The sequence below is a fragment of the Chrysemys picta genome, chromosome 3 (assembly GCF_011386835.1).
Source record: "Chrysemys picta bellii isolate R12L10 chromosome 3, ASM1138683v2, whole genome shotgun sequence".
Lineage (NCBI taxonomy): Eukaryota > Metazoa > Chordata > Testudines > Emydidae > Chrysemys > Chrysemys picta.
The window spans coordinates 187491936-187510124 of NC_088793.1; the positions used below are offsets into that span (position 1 = coordinate 187491936).

The 18189-nt window shown below is 37.9% G+C and overlaps 1 long non-coding RNA gene across 2 annotated transcripts in view; it reads left to right on the plus strand.

Annotated features, from left to right (window-relative positions):
• Positions 1-18189, plus strand: part of LOC103307546 (uncharacterized) — a 544737-nt gene that overhangs the window by 417649 nt on the left and 108899 nt on the right. For both annotated transcript variants that reach the window (XR_010599941.1, XR_002887874.3), the window contains exon 3: positions 7841-7868. This is a non-coding gene — a long non-coding RNA (uncharacterized LOC103307546). The remainder of the gene's footprint in view (positions 1-7840; positions 7869-18189) is intronic.

Here is an 18189-nt window from a genome sequence, read left to right on the forward strand (position 1 = left end):
ACTGGATAGTAATGTAAGTTATTACACTCATTAAATTAGGCCACAAACAAGTCAACAATGATTCAGCAAAATGGTTTTGTTTGTATAGTGCAAGGAAGTCTGATAGATATCCAGTCAAACATTTATGGCTAAATGGATGAAGATTTTAACATTACAGCCTAATAAAAACCCCATACTGTGTGATTAAATAAGAGGGAAAGCAGTAAAAAAGAGAAAGCATAATGATGGTAACATGTAGGTCAGTTACAATTTAATTGTCATTGCACTTCATTGCTAACATATCAATTCTCTGCTGCTTAGCTGAGCAGAAAACAACAACTTAACATGTACAGTGGGCCCACTGACTACTCGTCAAACCCCACTTCCATCACCTGCTTTTGACTACTTCCTTAACAACCACATGAAGTCTTCCTGCTTTAATAGGATAATCTTGCTGAAAGCTCCTGCTGATTGTGTCCTCCCTACGTTCAATGCATCAGTGATCAGTAAATTTACTTCACACTCTACATAGATGCTAAAATTAGATTGTTTGCATTACAACTTTCAATACTCCTGGAACACGAACACCTGCTTGCAGATTTATATTGTTTTGTTTAATGATTTAAAATAAAGATAGCCTTACAGTGGCAATACTCTGATGTACTATATTGGAGTAACACAATGGCTGATCATTTTTCTTACTTATCCCATTTATGCTATATCTCCTTGCCATATAAGGTGCTTTCCTGCCAACTTTTCCAGAATTTTATTTTTTTCAATGTTACTGAGTAAAGCCAAGTGGTTTAAAAAAGAGAGAGTGAGAGAGAGAGAGAAGAAAAAAAAATGGCATCTATTTATTTATGTATTTTAATCTGTATAATTCATAGAGATTTCAAAAAGATTTTGGATTTGGCACCTTTTAAAAATATTAGCTCTAAAGGACTGTCCGTCTAGCTCACTTATGCTGATCTATAGTAAAGATTCAACAGAGTACATACCCAAACTATTAATTCAGGCGCCTAAGGTGACATTTTTAATCCAGCTTTGCACAGCCTATTTTTATATAGAATAGAGCACTGCTCTCAGCTTTTTTTTTTTAAATGATCCAGCAGGAGCTACAGAACTTTATTAGGATTATTAGAAATGTCTGTTCAAAGCTTCATTTCATGTAAGGTTGCTGGGAAGCAAGCCCACCGCAAAAGCATTAGTTCAAAATGTTGCTAGGGTTAATTCCCCTCTCACCCCTCCTCCCCCCCCAAAAAAAGTTTTCTTTTTTTTTATCGTAATGATTAAGCGACTGAGCTAGCAGAAGATAGCCATGGCTTTCAGAGCTGTGGAAACCTTGGAGCAGCAAGGCTAATGGCTCTATGTTGGAACAAAAAATGTGTGAAATTAATTAATTTATATTTAACTTTCTGTTCACGAGTGCAGAGTGCTCAATTTTCAATCGTGAGCACTTAGAGTGTCTGGTGCCATATATGTGCCCTCATCTTGGCATCTAGTTTCTCAAATATCCATTTTTGGCACTACTATAGTAGTTTTACACATCCTAACACAGAAACAAGTGACCTAGCATAGATGCCTACATTTGAAAATTAGACTCCACATCTGGTTTCAGACAAAATATGCTCATCTAATAAGACACCATGTTACAAAACAAAAAAATCCAGGCTTTTCCATAAAAACAAGTCCTGTAAAAGTACAGATACCAAGACTTCTAAAGCAACATAGTAACATTCCATTACTGCAGTCACCACCATGGCTTTTCCCGCATTATTGTCCTAAATATCTCATTTTACTCATCTAACTCTTTTTAACCTATCTAGAAATGTTATCTCAAGGGAAGTCTGATGTTTAAAAAAATTGTGAGAGATTAAAGAGAGATTTTGGCCTGTTCCAATGATCATTGCAGTTAATGGCAGTCTGTCCAGTGATTTCAATGGGCATTCGTTTAGGACCTTGATTAATTTCCAGAAATGTATGACTAAAAGGGATGCCTCAATACAAGATACTCAGGGCAATATATTTGCAATACTTCTTAAACGTCATTGTGCTGGGTACGTGTAACTGGCTACTTGATGGGCAGTTTTATAAATATCATTCCTTTAGGTCATTGTCTGACAGTTTGCTAGTGCACAAGGACCCTCCTATCATCGCTTGCACCCTGCACACCATCCTGTTACAATTGCAGCCCTTACGCTCTATGAAGCACCAGGACTGTTTCTTGTGGTCACGCATCATCCCAAAAGGAAGAGAGCTCTACACCCTTCGCTCCTTTGCATTGATCTGTAGAGCAGAACTAGCCAACCTAGCGTAATGTGCTGCATCCTGTGACGGGGTTTAAGCAGCTAGGAACTCAAGGAAGCATTCTGTCTTGCAGTACCAGAATGTCTCCTATAGCCTTATGCTGCAGGATGCCTCTACACAACTACTCAGCACATCCACTGCCTAATGGGCACAAGAGAGCCCTACAGAAATAATGCATACTGGTGGCTTTAGAGTAAGTGGCTTACAAAAGCCAGGCTAGATAAAATGGCCAGATGTTGTGCTCAGAAGGTTTATCGGGAGTCAATAAGGGCAGCAAAGGCCCATTTTCTGAGTATGCTCTTGAGGGTTTAGTAAGATTAATGTTTGTGGTGCAGGACTATAAGGGACCAATCCAGTATTGTGTATTGCCCATACCGGTTTGTTACAAATGGGATAAAAGATGAGGCAGGACCTAGTGCTTGATTTGCTCCCACTAGTGTAGGGGAAAGCAGTTTCTACCCCACTGTGCTGCTGGTGACAGCTGCACCCAAAGAGTATTCAAGCCCCTGAACACAATAGCAGGATGGTGGCGGCCCTCTTTCTGCCAAACAGAAAGCCACTTCTGGACCTCCCCAGGAGTTAATTGTTGTGGGTTGGTTAAACATGACATCTCTGGTTTAGATAGACTTTCCACTGCTGCGGGCCTGCAGCCCGTGTTCCTCTGGTTGCTGCTAATGTATTCCCATGGTAAATCAAGCCCACAAGTTGGTTTTGGACAATGTCTGTAATCATGGCTCAGCAGCAGCAAGAAACACAACAACAACAAAGGATTTGTCACAAAGTTCCTCCTCAAGTTTATTGAGGTTTTTAGGAGAGCAGTGCTTATAAGAAGAGGAAAAACTAGATGTACTTACCCAGAAAACAGAGAATTCCCAGCCTGAGTGACAGCATAGCCATGTAACAGCTGTTGTGAAGTTCTGCTTGCTCGAAAGCCTCCCCTTCATTCTGATTACCAAGAAGTAATTTTATAATTGTATTCCCTTTTGGGGCCATCACTCTCTAGCCCTGTTGTGTGACTCTGCGCTGGTTGCTTGTTATCCAGTAAGGATTTTTTAACGTCTCACAATGGTGTAATGAATAACTAGACCCCTTGGGTCTGGGTATTTTGGGAAGAAGAAGAGCACCTGAATTTTCCTGTTAAGTGAAACTACCCACCATGACACAAACTTGCAGCAACTTTGGCCTTCTTAGGCCTATGACCCTCCGTTAAAAAGTTTGGCTAATGGGATTGATAAGCTAGAAGAAACAGCATTTTAAGGCTAAGAAAAATGTGTTTTTTCCAAGGAGCAGGTAATATTTTCATAATTTGTAATCTTATTGTCTGCTGACTGAAGGGATGCCAGGCTTGGTTATAGTCACTCTTATATTCAGCATCATGGGAGACCAGATCAGTAATGTTCTATACTCTGTACCTGTGTACATACCCTAGAGCACATCATGCTTCTCCTGAGAAGGTGGATGCAGCCTGCATTACCTGGTTTGCAAGTAGGGCACATGCTTCCTTAACCAGTGTGCTTGGTAGTATTTCATATCTATGTGAAACTGTGACACAAATTTAGGTAGCTTATTAGATTGATGATTGATGACAGACAAAAAAGGATGTACAGTTACTCACTGACATTCATGCTTGCTTTTTAAATATCATACTGTATTGTTTCAGATCTTGTTTTTACACTCAAGTGCTTAAGCTCCACATTAGCACACCTCTTCCCCCTCCTCTAAATGAACTCTAAAATATTTTAATAGACTAAGTATTCCAGTGTTCTTGAACAACTTCTGTATTTTCCTCCACTTCTTTCTCCTCTTCATTGCATACCTCTCACCCACACATTAACAACTCTTTTATCCATTAATTGTAACTATTTCCTTCTCTGTTATGTTGGACCCCAGCTATTTCTTTATTTCTTTCCTTATTAAATTATGTTTACCTGAACACATCAGGTTCATTTCACCAAGGCAGGATGTCCCATTAAGCATGACAAGTGGAAGGTTGTGAGATTAATGCCTTTCTTGAGCTTGAATTAGTGTGTCAGCAGCTTTTCAGACCTGGGACCACAGAACATAGGAAGCGTGCCATAATGGACCTTAGCCTTTAACTGAACTGCTCTAATATTATTCCTATAACAAGACTACTTTTAAAGAGGCTCATTATTGGCTTCATTAGATATGTTACTTGCATCAGTGGCTGTAGTTACTCGTATAATATGGAAGAGGTTAACATAGCATATTTTTTATGTATTATATGGCATATAGCTTGAAGTAGCCAAAAGGTTTATGGCGATGTAATTGGTAGTTAGTGTGAAATTTGTAAGACAAATAGACAATACCTAGGGTAACCCCTATAATCCTCTCCTTTCAGTTTTTTACAGCCACCAAAGGGCCTCATTAAAACAGCAGTCAGCACCTTAGTGAAAAGATACAGTGCTTATAGTGCCCAAATGTGACAGAAAATCTGCATTTTGTAAATCTGACACCTTTGATAGATTATACAGTGTGAAGCCATTGCTTCTAAGCATTATGATAACGCTTAAGGTTCTCTTCTGAATCCAACCGTGCTATATTCACTGGATATAACAATGTGAAAAAAGAACTAGTTGAATAAAATAAAGCAGGGAAGATGGAGATGAGCCTCTTTCTTTGATACAAAGCTCATCTCATGTAATGGGACTGGAAAGCAATAGTGGTATTCCCAAACATTACTTATATATGGGGATATGTACTTGTTAATATGGGCGAAATGACTGTTAAATGTATTAATGCAAAATATATGATAATTAAACAAACTTCTAGATCCTTGAATGGCTATTTAAAAAAAAAATCATATCTCTGATAGTGGTTGGAATGAGATTTTTTTTGTTAATTTTAGAGGCCAAATTCTGCTCTCATTTACACTCTGTGTAAATAGAGAGAGACTCCATAGACTTTAGTAAATTCAGTTCTCTGTCACACTGGTGTGAATCTGGTGCAACTCTGTTGATTTAAATGGAATTATGTCAGATAGTTACCAGTATAAATGAAAGAAGAATTTGGCCCTCTGTGTTTATTTTTATTAATCATCTGAAAGAACCATAAAAATGATCATAAAAATGCACAATCTAGGCTCCACATATCATGGATGTGGTATGTGAAAGCTCAATTCTTTAAATACATAATCTAGTTAGTTCTTTTTAACTATGTACAAATATATTTTGTAGAGAGGGCCACGTGGAACTGAACAAAAATTAGTTGTAAACATTATTCTAGGTGCCTTGGTTACAGCAAAAGAGTTTAATCACAAAAAGCAACCTCAGACAACTTGAGCTCCAAAGTTGTAACTATGCTTCCCCTTTCCATTTAAGAGCTGGCTCCAACATTTAGAACTGCAAAAAGTGAAGAACTGACCAAAAATAAAATGAAAACTACTACCAATGAACTAATGCCCTCTAATCAGTTATAGTACAGGGGGTTCTTCAACATCTTGTTTGCTCAGTGGTTTGGAATATAGGTTAGAATCTTCATTTGGGCTCTAAATGTGACAACTCTTTACCTCTTCATTTAGTCACTGCAACAGCTCCTGTTTAAATAAGAGCTGCTATAGACAAAGAATAGGGGAGAAGTTTCACTTAGGTCGCTGACAAAATATAACACAGCTATTTCTATCTCAATCCCTTTGATTATTTCTGTAAATGCACCTTTCTGTTGTGCAACAGTAAGAATGCAAAACAAAAAGGAGGTAATATAAAACCCTCTTACTGTCTTTTCACTGTTCCCTAACACAGTAGGGACCACATTCCGTACCTACTGATGTCTGACAGAACTCCCATTGACTTCTAATGGGGCAGAATCAGGCCTCAGATACCTACAGAACTGGAAGTAAATAATTCAAGGCAGTTCCATTGTTATGCCATTGAAAAAATAAAACCTGTTGATAGGAAATGAGTCTATACCAGTATTTGTGGACTGAAATGTATCGGAGGTCAGTGTTTCATTTCAGTAAAAACAATATATAAGTCATAAATTTGAACTCAATAGGCTAAACTCACCCTACTGTAACTCCATTAGATACTCTATGGAGTTATTCTAGGGGTAAAATTTGCCCCATGTTTATTATATTATGGAATATTAGGAAATTGAAATGTTCTTCATGAATTAAATATTTATTATTCAGAACGCCAAGGTCTCTATCAACTGGGATCTACAACTTTATAGTGTCTTTAAAAAGAGAAATCACATTTCTTTTGGGGTTGTCAGTTTTTGTTCATGACATTAGGTCGACTTGTGAGTTTCTTCAAAGAAGACTAATAATTTTCTGGTTACAAAAGAGGTACCTCCCTAAATTATTGTTTGCTTGTTGTTGTTGTTTTGGTGAGTATTAGTATAATTGCTTGCAAAGGGGAACATTTCAATACAAACCTCAGAAAAAATGGTCTTTTGAGGGCAAGAAGGCCCCTGCTAATAATGGTTTGAAAATACTATTTATATCTTCTGTTAAGGAGTCTATTTATTTTCAGATGGGCCATCAACTCTCAAGGTTTGGGAGATGTAGCTCCTCTCAGCTACAATCCTGGTTTGAAAGTTGTCTGGCAATTATTCTTTGTGAGAAGAAGAGATGTGGGTTATAAAAATGCACTGTTTAAGACTATCAGTAAAGAGAAACAAAAACATCTCACTCTTGTTTACTGTTGATAATCAGTAGGCTAGTTGTCTGGCTGTACCAAAAGAAGAAGAGGAGACACTTGATATGGATTTTAATCAGGCTGCAACTTTATTATATAGATGTCTGGGACGACCCGGCAGATAAAGTGTACAGTGCAGGCAAATCCATGTTTATTCAAATCATTACCACCTTTTGCAGCAGTTTCTGACATCATTCCCTCCCTCCCCCCGGCCATAAAGCACAGCTGCCTTCCCTTGGCAAGCCCAGACAACGTTCCCCCCACTTTAGGTGTGGTGCAGTCAATCTTGGCATTAAGGTTGCCTTTAGACTGAAAGGTGCATGGAATTCAGGTGGTAGAACTGGAGAGGCCTGCTTTCATGTCATACAAAGTGCTGGCCCTTTTTTCTCAACTGCTGGTCTTATCTCTACTGGAGTAATTTGAATATTTACCACAATACTACTTTAAAAAATGATTAAAGCTTTAATGCTGGAAAAACCTTTGCAAATTCCAGATACCTTGGAGAGTCAGCCTGTGTGTGTATTTGTGTTTCTTGTAAGGAAGTTAGCCATCCCTAAAAGCTAAAGAAAGGTCTTATTTAATCTTACATGAAAATATGGAGCAGTACATAACAAGTTGCCTCAGTTCTAGGATAACAGAACTGATCTGAATTTAAAAACAAAAACAAACCATGAACTGGCTTATGTGTAGGTAATAATATTTTAATCAGACAGAAAAAATCTTTCAAATTAATTTTCCAGCCAAGTCTAGTTTTTGATCAATTCCATTACTTGCACTGCAAAATAAACTAAAAGAGGGCATTTATGAGTATCATGTCTGGGTTTTTCAATTCAGTGGATTATTCACATCTGTTAGGTGAGAATTACAGAGTGCTGAAATAATGTATTCTTATGTTTTAGATCTATCACTGCCAAGGGCTACTGAATAGTAAGTATCAACATCTGTATTACTTCTTTGAGTTTTCTGATTAAATGTGTCTAAATATTTCAGATGCTATTGGAAATAAAAAATAAAAGTAGTTTCAAGCCGCAGTCTGAGGTAGGATTTCAATGAAACATATTAGCAGCAAGCATTAGTTAAGGGATTGTATGTGCAATTAGCCCTAATAACATTAACCTGGTGTTGTGATTTGTATTATTGAAAGGACGTTAGGCTCTTGAAACTGTAAATAATGGAATAAACATAAATAAAGGTACCTGTATTTTGACAGTGATGTTCCACCTCTGGTTCCCTGCACACACAAAAATCATTCAAATGCCTTTTCTTTCTCTGACAAAAATATTCATTAAAAACATTTCACTGTGCTGCCTTTTAATATAGCGCGGGCATTCAACCTGCGCAGGAAGCTTCCTGGAACCACACAAATACTGTGTAATTATCTCGTGGCTCCCTGCTGGCTGCTGCATATTCCAAGCACAAAGTGAGCAGCACATTTCTAGAGCCTGACTTCTGTCTTCATTGTCCCTGCTTGGAATATGAAGCTCCACTTCATTATAGCAGACCTGATCAAACTTGATAGATTTAGCCATTATTCTTGACTGTGTCAACTTTCTGCAGCTTTTTTTTTTCCTTGGGCTCTTTTGTTTTGCCACCCAGGGAATGCATCTTATTCCTAGGCTGTCTCTCTTTCTCTCTCTCTCTTTCTTTTTTTTTTTTTTTTTTTAACTCAAACCAAGCTTTCAGCAAATAATGCTCCTTGTGCATCATGTGATTCAAGGAAAATAAGGCTTGCAATTTTTTCTCAATTGTCCTTTATGATTTTTATTGACTATTTTTTTCAGTTTGTTTCTATAAAAAAATTATGCTGCAGTATTGACGTACAATATAGGAAAAGCTTTGAAAATCCTTTTTTTCTGTTAGTGGTACAATAAATTTGGCATTGTGATTTTTTGTGTGTGTCTGTTTGATGACAACCTTCAAGTAGCACTTTAGAGTTCATATTTTTAAGAATCATTCAGACCAATGTATTTTGTCAAATTTTATAAATCATTAATTTGTTTAGTTAACCTACAGATGTCTCTCTACATTTTTTTGCAAAAGGCATTAGATCATTCTCTGAGCAAATACAGATGTTGATACAACTGGTTTACCATAACGGATTGCTCTGTAATTTTTGGGAGTTGCTATGCAACAATAGAGAAGTGCAACATAGCTATAACAAATGTTTAAAGTATTGAGTAAAATAAGCAGCATTATCATAGTTAGTATAACACAGATCCATCAAGTTGCCACAGAAGAAGTTAACCAATATGTCAGAAATTTACTACTGAATTTAAAATACGCAAAGGGTCAATTCATCTTTACGATAGTTAATGAACATTTTGTGATGAAGCTTTTCAAGCTTTAAGTTTTAATTATAGCACTGGTTATATTAGAGAATACATTTGACAAGCTTTATAAAAATGTGGAACAATGGTTTGGAATTAATTTTTGCTTATTAAGTAACAATTATGAATACAGTTAAAACTTTGGAGAGAAAAAGGTTTCCCTTTTTTGTTCCTCTTTTGTTTGCAGATGAAAAGATAAAGGATGTATTATAATTTCCAACAAGTTTACTAAAGGGTTCCTATTGAGGTTTATTATATAGTACCATGTAAATACTGATAGGAATTGGGATGGCTTAAATTTAGTATTATCCTGTTTAAATTAAAAAAATCATTATTTTTAGAGTGGCATTTTCAGTCTCACCAAAAGCTTCTCGGCATCTTAAAATGTAAATTGCAGAGAAGCAACACAAAGGATAAAGAGAAGATTTTGAAGGCAATCACAGTGATCACTTAATTCAGTCTCTGCATATCCACTTGGCATAAGGTAATTAGAGTGCCACATTGCTGTAAAGACAGAAAGCTTAGGGTACCATTCTGACTCACCCAGACGATAATACATGATTAGAAGTCAGTGACAGATCACAACTGCTGAATGACCCACCAAGGTCTTATCAAGGGCAAATCGCATAATTAGCATGCACTTCGCTGGCAGAGGAGTACAGTGCTATTGTTCTGGCACAATCAAATTAGCCCAGCCAATGAGGTCAATGTTCTGTGACCTTAGAGACATTTCATGTTTTATTTTTCTCTCTCATAAAAAAAGAAACAAAAAACACTTAAAACTGAGCTGAAGTTCTTATGGACACTGAAAAATATCTGTTATGAAGGCATTTTTGGAATACACTCCGCTGACTCCTTAGTTCATCATGTATGGAATAAAGGAGTCGGCTAATGCAGTCTGACCCTGAGGGACACATATGTAATGGAGCCACTTTGACAGAAATTCAAGCATCTAGTGAGGCCTGGAACTCAATTTATTTGCCCTGAATGCATACACAGCATCATGCACATAACCAAAAAAAGGAAAAAAAAAAAGCCTCCTTGCAAACAAAATCTCTAGTTTGTTATGATAATTAGCACAATTATCTTGATTTGCTCACTTTATCTGTATTTTCCCCAAGGCTTGTCCATTTTATTTGCCTCCCCACCCCATTTCCTTAACAGAGCATTCAGCCCAGAGCGAGATTCACTGGGAATGGTAGACACCAACAATACTTCAGGCATCCCATCAGTGGAACCCTGCAAGCTGAGCACTGTGTAGTGCAATGTCACAGTTAAATGTCACATAAATACTCCTTTTCCTCCCTCCTACTAAAGGGCTGGGTCTTTCTTTCTGAAAGGTTAGGTATTCACCTGGTTAGTGGAGAACCAGAACTTTGCTGTCTACAGAATTAAGGCCTATGGCACTAGAACTGTATTGTGAGTCTCAAGGCCAGTAAGTCCCATGAACCTAATCCTTTGTGAGATGCTGAACTTCTCCCTTCGATGTGGCTTTCTCTTTGTTTTCTAAGCTGAAATTCAGTTTTCAATTTGTTCACACACTCCTTAATTGTACATTCTACAGGAAAGGTGTTTTGACATTTGGTATAAGTGGGACTGTGTACCATTTTTGTATTATGGCTTCACCATTAGGTTGTGCACATTTTGAACCGCATATCCCAGCCATTTCTGGAAAACTGGATCAGAATGGGTTTATAATAACTCTCTCATGTGCACTCTTCTATCGCTTAAACCTGCCACTTTCACTGGCTTTGTTTGTTTGTTTGTTTTTATGCTGGGTTAAGTTAATTTGAGATTGGAACTCTAAGATGTTTACATGTCGTGAATTGAAAGATGAACTTTCATGTTCAGTCTAAAGAGAAATGAAAACACAATATTCAAATAGATTTTCATATACTTTCAAGTATTCATTCCTAGATCTTTTTCAGACATGATCATTGTTATCTACAGTACTTGTGCATTAAAGGTCTCTTTTCAGTCCTCCTGCTCATTAATACTAATCAACCACAATTCTTTGGTTGTGACATCATAACTATTCTCACAACAACAGATAATAATGTTACAAACAGAGGACTGTGACCCTGTAGTTTAACATGCTAGGGAAGAGGTTGTGAGGATGAGATCTACTATTTATAACATTCTTTTCTTCTATAATTAGCCACTGTGGAAAGGATAACGGCCAATGAAAGCTAAACTGACTTATGTTTAAATAATATGTTTTCAAAGTGTCACTGAGCATGAAAGTTCATCTTTGAGCCAATTAAGTAATTCCAGCTACAACTCGACTCCTTATATAATTGTTCTACTTTGTGATGCTTGAGCTCTAATAGGCATATCTTTTTGCAATTGTACTATGTTGCTTGACCATTTCCAAACACATCTTTATTGGTAAATAAACAAAGGTTCTTTATTGACCTATGATTTATGAAGCTGAGCTGCAAGAATTTATTAGAGAATTGTGTTTAAATTAATGCAGGGTCCTCCCCAAGAATTAATTCCTACAATGCATTCCATTTATTGCATATGCCTAGGCCAAGTCAGCTAAGTACATCAACAAAACTTTTCCTTGTCTGGCATAAAGATTTTCTGCTAAAGGTCTTGTTGATTGTGCACATATAGGATCATTTTTTTCTTGAGAATTAATATTGGTTGTCTTTAGAACTACAACAGTATTCAGTCTATCTATAAGTCATACACACACACACACAGAGAAAAGTTATTCCATTGCTGGGTATTTAACCCATGTGGTAACTTTTTTTGATTGAAAAAGATAATATTATGTACAAAACCAATTATTCTAATTATTCTAGACATATAAATAAATGAATCTAGGCTTTATAAATATAGTCTTACTTCTCAGACAGGTGGTAACTGCTTTTCAAATTTAGTGTGTGTGTAAAGAGAGAGAGACAAACTGTGTGTATGTACATACATACTGAATGTGTATATGCATGTACATATGTAATATATATAATAATTCATATTCCTGTAAACTTGGTAGACACTCCTTTCTTAGTCATACAGCCCACACCATGAAAGTCCCCTAACAAACAGGATTAAAATTCACTCCTTTCAACCATCCCAGGCATTTATTCCTTCCTTTTCATTGAGCTACATTTGTCTGATTTAACAAGATAAGATTTGAGTGCTGATGCAGCCCGTTGTTAATGTAGCAGCCGCATCCACCATACCATCGACACTCTGCATCAGAGGGATGCATAAATCAGGTATTCAAAAAAAAATTAGATATGCAGCACACCAGTTTTATAGTCCCAGCCTCAGAAATTGAAATGGCCCAGATTAATGTATTATATCTTACACACTGTCCGAGTGAATCAACTTTAATATATTGAACAGATTCGCAGAACAAGACTTTGTTATCTAAGGAGCACTCGGAAGAAGGAATTGACCTGAGGATTTGATTTGGTTCAGGTAGTTCATGTTGTACAGCAGCATTTGAATAGTTTCACATAAAAATAAAATTTGTATTAGAAATATTTCACATCATTCTGAGCTTGTTCATACTGGAGCTTTGCAGTTGGCAATATTATAGAAACAATGTCCATCCGAGAGATGATTTTAACCTTTGCTTCAGACATGTCAAAACAATATAATGTAATTGTAATGCAAAGTGCTGTTTCATACCAAGGGAGTTTGTACAGATTGACTTTAACTAGTTTAGGTTTATACTGAAAATGAAATGCCCATTGAATTTCATACACAATAGAGCCACCACCATTTACACTATTCCGTTCACAGAACATATGTTGTGTCTGAAGCCATGCAGTGAAATGGTTTTTTTTGTACTCTGTTGCCAATCCAAAAAGGGACCTCTACCTGTGTGATCAAGGACAGAAGCACATTAAAATGGTGAGCTCTCCCCCTCCTTTTAGGATTGGGATTGGCAATAATTGCCATGGCTAGAGCAGGGATTATGTGGGCATTTACCTACTGGCAAATAGAACAATAGCCTAATTGAGTGAGATGGAAGTGGGACAAGGCAGCAGAGAGCTGTTTGCTGAGAAGATGTGAAGCATTTCTGAGGCACAGTTTGCTCTGCTTTTTCCTTTGCTCTGACTCTTCTAGCTACAGTATAATCTACTAGTGATGGAAAACAGAAAGAACATGCCCATATCTGTAGGCAAGTGTTTCCATAGCTCTTCCTGCTAGTTAAGGTCTCATATCAATGCCACTTTACAGTGGGTTACTGGCAGGGCTGGATTTAGGGGCAGGTGACCCAGGTGACTGCCTGGTATGCCAGGCTTGGGGAGCTGCTTTTGTTGTTAGCAACAAAAGGGAAAACAAACAATGGTGAGAACATGAAGGAAAGAAACAGTGGCATCCTTGTGCTGATTCCAAGAGTTTTCTTCATGCCTTGTGGCTGCCATTCCCTCAACCAGGTTCTGTCAGATGTAGCGTCATCTTCTTTAGACTCCGTATCTCTCTTTGGAGTACTGCGAAGGATATACGTCCTGTTTTCAGCATCAACTACAAGGTGGAAGATCCTCACGGACAATGTTACTAATCTGACCATGAAGCCACTAAGTGACACTTGCTGGGAGAGCCGCATTGACAGTGTAAGTCCAGTGAGGAACCAAGTGACTGAGGTTTACAACGCTCTGGTGGAACTGGCGCAATCGAGTAAAACCGAGGCCGGAATCTGACATGAGGTGAAAATCCTGGCAAACCAGATCGCTGACTTAAAATTTCTGGTCTCAGCTGTGTTTTGGCACAATATCCTGTTCCAAGTAAATGTTGTGAGCAAGGCATTACAAACACAGTCAGTGGATATTGCAACTGCTACTACTTTGATGCGAAGCTGCCTTGATTTCGTTGTGACCTACAAAGACAATGGGTTTGAAGGTGCCATCATTGCTGCCAGAGAAATGGCAGAAAACTTAAGAGTTGAGTCTACCTTCAAGGAAACTCATATTCATTCGAAGAAGAGACAGTTTGGTTACACGGGCAGAGATGAGGTGATGGGAAGCTTGGAAGAAAAATTGCTCACTCAAAGAAAGGTTTGGAAAGGTTTGGACAAATGAAGCACCAAGAAAAGACCTGGAGTTTTTTGTATGACTTTTGTAAGCTGATGGCAGACAGGAAAACACTCTTGAATAATTGTATGGACCATCACCAGACGCTGACACATGGGAAATATTTGGATGTCAATGATAAAGACATCTATGTTGAATTGGACAACATTCGTCACATTTTGCCACACAGGAAGCACTCTCTACTCCAAGTTCTCCAATTCATGATGCAGAGTTGAAGGACACTTTTCCTAGTGTATAGATAGTTTTGAGGATTCTGCTCACACTGACAGTCACAGTCAGGAGTGGTGAGCGCAGCTTTTCGAAGCTCAGGCTCATTAAAACGTATCTTCAATTGATGATGGCCAATGAGAGACTGACATCGGTTGCTATTTTATTGCTTGAAAATGCCATCAGACAATCTTTGGATCTCTCTGAAGCATGATTCAGTTTGTGAGGGCAAAGGCTAGAAAAGTAACCTTTTGAACTAAAGGACTAGGGTTAACATTCTAAGGTTGTCACCTACTGTAACACTATTTAATACTGGTCCACCCAATGTTGGTGCACAATTCAATTTCTTAATGTTAGTACATTTCAGTTATTCTTAATATTAAAAAGTTTCTATAAGCTTAGAGGAAACAATTTTTATTTGTTTATATATGGCATGAATAAATACAGATTTACAGATCTTAGCATGCACATTTATCATCTTATGAGACAGGGATAAATCATGCATGGAAATGGTGGAATGTGCTACAAATGCAATAAAAAATAAGGGGGGGGGGCATCGAAGTTGCTCCTCACTTGGGGTGCCATTTGGTCTAGGGCCAGCCCTGGTTACTGGACGTTGTGCTGGAAGAGAAAGGTAAACCAGCTGTTTGAATTCACCCCAATTCATTCTCAATCCATGCTTCGGGAGTGTCCATGCAATGGGAAATGATAGCTTAACTCTTTTTCACACTTTTATTAAGGAGTAATAGTGCTTGCACCAGTAATTTTGCTCTGTTAATTAGCATTGAAGAAGAACTCAAAACTAGAGTCATGAAAAAGTGTATTTGGTTCTAAGGGCCAGATTTTTAAAGATATTTAGGCACCTAAAAATGTAGATAGGAGCCTAGTGGGATTTTAAAAACATCTAGACACCTAACTCCCTGTTAAGTCAATGGGAGTTAGGCACCTAGGAGCTTCTGAAATTCCTACTATTGGAATCTGGCCCTAAGGGGATAGATGTTTTAAGCAGGAACTTTTGGAGCAGGGTCTTTATTTTTAGTGTTGAAAGAACAGATAAGGATAGCTTGTGTTGAAGTCTAACACAGCCATGCAGTGGCTAAGGGGAGTAAGACCTCTTCCGCCTCTGGACAGCTATGCTAGACTTAAGCCGATCATGGGTCCAGGTAAGTGAGATGGGGAGAGTACAGTGCACTGTCCCAGTGTTCCCCTCAACTCAACAAAATGGTCAGGCAAGGGAGGAGCCAAGGCTTTGAAGTCCCTATGTGCTGGCCAATGCATCTGGCTGGACATGGGGACAGAGTCCGTACCAAGGCAAGAGTGGAGTATTGGAGAAACTGTGCTTCAGCGGGGTGTGTCTGAGGCACAATGCCTCCTGGGGCAGAGCAACTTACTCAGTACTTTTAGCTTTGGGCTCTACCAAAAGGTACAATTTAGCCCTTACTGGTATGACAGTGTTGAAAACATGCAATGATTTAACTCTCATCTTCATTTTATTAGATACATTATACACTAAACTACATGGTTTTGTTTTTTAAATATTTTTCAATAGCAAAAATAAAACTTATATTAATGTAAGGGACAAATACATTGGACCATGCATGTTATTTTTTAACATATATGTAACATAGCAACAAATTAGATATCTAATATTTTTCAACATCTGAAGCCACTTTGCATGAATTACTGTTCCTCTCTTCATTGGGTCCGATCAAATATTATAGATCTATACTGAATAGAGGGAAAGACATTATTATCAAATCAATGTCTATTGTATGTGTCCCATAAGGAAGAGTCTTCAGGAAAACCGTAGCGTTCATGCAACCTCAAATTCAGCGAATTCACATTCTGTTGTATATTTAATATATAATCAACATAAATGACTGTCTTTTTGTGCTGTGCTTGTACTGCATGTAGCACAATAGGGTCCTGGTCAATGACTTGGATCTTAGGCACTTTAGTAATACAAATAATAAATAATAATTACCTTAAATACATGTACGAATACTAAATTTAAATGTTTTAAATTAGGCTTAAATTAGTGGGTACTCGTACATAGTTTCTGAGTGAGTGGATCTACTCCATTCCAATTCTCTGTTAAGACCCCAATTCAGTAAACCATCCCTATTCAGCAAAGCACTTAAACATGTGTTTAGGTCCTTTGCTGAATACAGATGGATTAAGCACACGTTTAAGTGCTTTGTTGAATCGGGGTCTAAGTCATCTCAGCTTTGGGTATTTTTTCTTCCTTTGCAACGAATACCTCACAATGAAATACTCATGTTCGTTTTTGATTTCTCGTAATGCATGTTACTTTTACTGTTACTTTTTTTCTCCCAAAAGAATAAGTTATCAATTATTCAGAATAATAATAGAAACAATTATTCATCTGAGAGCCAAAGCATCTAATAGTATTCACACCACTATTTAACTTCTCAAACAATCTGCTGAAGAACTGTTATTCCAATGCATTTAATGTAGCAGAGTCTGTATCTTCCATCTGTTCCATAAATTAAACCATAGGTTGATCTATGAAGTTATTAGCATCAGTCAACATTCCAAATAGATCTGTTTTGCCAACAGAGGAAATCCTAAATTTATCAGGAACAATAATGCACATTCCCATCTCGGTCAAAAAGTTCCATCTTCACATCCCCAAAGACTAGTATTTAGATATGTAGTCCAGATAGACTAGTATTTAGATATGTAGTCCAGATAGACTAGTATTTAGATATGTAGTCCAGATAGACTGTACCGCAGAAGTCAGATTTGGTGGGGATATTGGTGGTTGTACTCTACTCATATGTAGCCACAAGAGTACCTGCATCTGTCTCCTAAAATGACCAGCAGAGAAATAGTTAACAGTACTGATAATTCACTTAGCCTAGGTAAAGAGGTGCATCTCTTGATTGTTTCTAAATGTGACCAAGGAGCACAAAAAAGAGCTGTGCAGATTCAGTGCAGGTATCATGGGAAGCTTCTGCTGATAGGGCCCAGAATCAACTTAGAGCTGCCCTGCTTGGTGAGTCACCTCAGGGAGATTAGTTGTTTACACACAGTCTGACCTCCTTGGATGGGGTGAATCTTCTTTAGGTACCGTAGCTTTTGCTAGCCAGCAGGGTGCAAACTGCTATAAGAAGCCTGTTTCCTGTTTCCTGTAGAAAAAAAAATGGGTTTGGTAGTTATTGAAAAGTTTGAGGAAAAAGGTGTGTCCTGGCAATGTGTTAGAAATGTTGGCAGGCTGAGGATTAGGTGAATTTCTGGCCATAGTGAATTCCATAGTGAAGGCCTGCAGCTGAGGCCTGCTGGCTCTGAGCTGGCTATTGAGACACAGCTGGATGAGTGATGGGTCAGAGAGAGAGAGAGAGGGAGAGGTGGTCCTTGAGGTAGCAGAACAACCAGCCTTTTGGTGCCTTGTTCACCTGGCAGTTTACCGGAAGACAATGCAGAGAAGAGGTGAAATATGCTCTTGTTGGTGAGTTTTGCTTAGAAGATGGGTAGCCTCCTTCCACAAAAGATGAAATATCTGCCTGACCTCCTCCTTTACTTCCAGTTTCAGAGCATTGCAACCATTAAGACTTAGAGTAACACAGAGATGGATGCATTAAAATGGAAAGGGGGAAACCCCTTGGCAATTCAAAGATAGAATTGTTTTGCTATCTG